The following is a 3,391-nucleotide window of genomic DNA, read 5'->3' on the forward strand; positions in this document are numbered from 1 at the left end:
ATGTATCTTATGTGATTGCAAGTATATTTGAATTGTTTTATACACCTTAACATTTTTTAAGATTGATGTTTGTTAGATTTATGCTTTATGTTATTATTATTGGATTATGTAAGGTTTTATATGAGAATTGTGGTTTTTACCAGGTGTTTCAAATTTTAGGTAGTAAGACTCAAACATAGTTGAGTGGCATGATGGTAGGACTGGTGCAGGAGATGACAAATCTATAGATTATGGGGTATTCTTTTTTTAAGCGAATTGATTGAATAAAAAAATTGTGAACTTAATCTAAAGTTTATTACATTTTTATTAAGAGTTTGAACTATTTTGTTTCAACAATGGTTTCTAATGGATGGTTGGTTTGATGGTAGAATGTGAGTTCTGAATATATGATGTGCCTCGAATCCTTGTGATGTATTTCCACTTTTATATAAAGATTTTTTTTTCGAAATTTTGTAAAAGAAGTTGTAAAAAAAAATCAATATATTGAGGATGATTTTTGGGGTCGTTATAGGCCTGTGGGCGACGACGTCGAAATATTAGAGTCCACTAAGGGGGCATTGACCGTTGGAGGGGTGAGAGGATATCCAGTGAGCGAAAGCCGAAAGAGATGAAAAACCCTAGTTCAACTTCAAGAAGGGTTAAAGGGGCGCATGACAGGTCCAAAATACCCATTTACGGGAGTTGAGCCTTATCGAATTTGAGAGACTGACCAAGCTCAACTCGTTTGCTCGTCCAAGCCTCAGACCGACGTACAAGCTCAACTCATTTACTCGACAAGCCACAAGCCGACTCGGTTCATTGTGCATTCCTACCTTTGGGACCTATGCATAACCACAAAGGCACGCTAAAAGGGTAATTACATAATTTTATTTTTCATTAAGGGACTTAGGGTGGGCAACGGGCTGGCCCGTGCCAAAAACTTGGTTTGGGATGGCATGTTAGGAAAACTGTGGTCCACAGCCCATTCGTTAATCCCACGGGACTAATCGGTCATGTCAGGCTTATTATATATATATATATATATATATATATATGGGTTAATTTAACATTAAACTAGTTGTGTTTAACATTTGAATATTATAAAAATGAATAAAACACCATTCAAATAATTATATTTTAGAAAATACAATGTTATTTTTTGATGACAAAAATGTAACTTTGACATAAAGTTACTTTTTTGGAAAATGTGTTTTACTTTTTAATACTCTCAACTTCAAAAGACTTATAATGCTCAAAAAAGTAACTCACATTTAAAAAAAATACCATTCTTATAAGGATATTTTAGTTATTTTATTAAAGTTAAATCCATATATAATATTTTAGTTATTTTAATAAAGTTGAATCTATCTAATGTTAAATATAATTAGTTTAATGTTAGATTAACTCATTCGATGAATTTAACCTTATGAAAATGATTAAAACACACTAAAAAATATATATTTTTGAAAATGAAAGGTTACTTTTTGAGATAAAAAATATAACTTTGATAACTTCATAAAGTTATTTTTTTTGGAAAAAGTGTTTGATTTTTAAATTCCCTCCAAGTTTAAAAGACCCATAATACTTAAAAATAACCTTGCATTTTAAAAATACCATTATTTTAAAGGTGTTTTAATCATTTTCATAAGGCTGAATCCATCTAATGCTAAACCCAACTTGTTTAATGATACATTATATATAATTGGGTGATCATGAGGCGCCAAGTGGAGTTTTTCCACGAGTTTTCTCATCATAAAAAAACAAAACAAAATAACACTCAAGGTTTTTATTTGTCATAAGAAAAAAACTCAAGGTCTCTATTTTGACTATTGTCAAAACATAGGATCTATACATAGAATATCAGGCAAAAGATGTGTCCATATAAAAAAATTACCCAAAGAAAGGCTATGTTTTTATAAATAGCACTTTATTTTAAGATAGTTCGTGCACGCGAAATTCCCTGGTGCCCTCTAAGGCAGCGTGCTTTCTCATGTGCCCCCTTATCATCAACAGTTTTGTATGGCTACCTGTGAGTGTGGTGTCATTTTCAGCCACCGCGGTCCAAAGACCCTTAATTTTCATGTCCTTTGATATTAATACCTTCCATGTTCAAATAATGGACCCATGGACCAGGCATTTGGCAACGAGCCGGCTTCAACTGGGCCTAAGCCCGGCCCCTTGTTTAATGGTCTGTCGGCTCCCTAATTAACAGGCCACCCAGTTACCCATCTCTAACTTGGGGTGGGCCTCGAGCTGGCCTGGTCCTGCCCAGACCTGTTTAGAGCTCATTCCATCTGGTTTTAAGTGCGGCCCACCCCGGAGATGACCCAGTACATTTATTAATGGGCCGGGTTATGACCCGATTGTTAATGAACTCTTGTTTAAAGAGCAGCCCGTGACCCAGTTCATTGGCCCAATGGGCAAATATTCAGCGGGTGGGTGCAGCTGGATCCAAACCTATTTGTAAGTTTTTTTTGAATGAATTTTACAAATTATTTTTTATAATACTAAAAACAATAAATTAAATAAAGAATTAATGCACTCAACTAATTATCTTTTTATTTCTCATAGAACTAATATATTTAATTAAGTAAGTAATAATAATTAACAACTTATCATGTACCCAATTAATTATCTCTCTAAATTTTATAAATTTCACATAATTAAATAGGTAAATAATAATAGTTACTAAGTTACTATGCAGACAGCTAGTAAGAAATTAATTAAGTAGCTCAAGCTCATTGGGTTGACAGGGTGGCTCGTAAGCTGACCCAGACCTGGCTCATGTAGGAAATGGATCGGGTTTCAACCCGATAACTGACAGGTCAAAGCCTAAAACCTTGACCCAAATCCAGCTCTCAGTGGGCTGGGTTCGCTTGGCCCATCTGAGCGCCTGCCCATTGTGCACCTCTGCCACTAACTACATGTAGGGGTGTCAACGGGTTGGATTTACCCAGACCTGACCCGGACAAATCCCTATAGGGTCTGGGTATGGTGACAAATAAGAAGGCCCGATTAAGACCTGGGTCCAAACCGGAAGGTCCGATTAATACATAGACCCCAATATAATTTATGAATTTTTATACCAGACCTAGGCTCAACCCGAGTTCCGATTAAGACCTGCAAATTTTCAATATAATAATAATAAAAAATATTATTTTATTGGGTCTGGACTCTGGTTCATGTAGTTCTTATCAGGTTTGGTATGATTTTTCTTATAATAGACCTGATTAATTATACTCGAGTCCGGACCAAACCCGACCCGTTGACACCCCTAACTACCGGCTGATGTGTCATAATGGTCATTAAGAAATTTCTTGAAACTAAATTAGTCATTTCATGATAATATTTAAATTGCCATTTGTCAGGCCAATTAGCCAAAAAGAATCTAATGCACTTTCCCTCCTTAACT

This window comes from Nuphar pumila, chromosome 3 (genome assembly GCF_984573655.1).
Source record: "Nuphar pumila chromosome 3, dmNupPumi1.hap1.1, whole genome shotgun sequence".
Taxonomy (NCBI): Eukaryota; Viridiplantae; Streptophyta; class Magnoliopsida; order Nymphaeales; family Nymphaeaceae; genus Nuphar; species Nuphar pumila.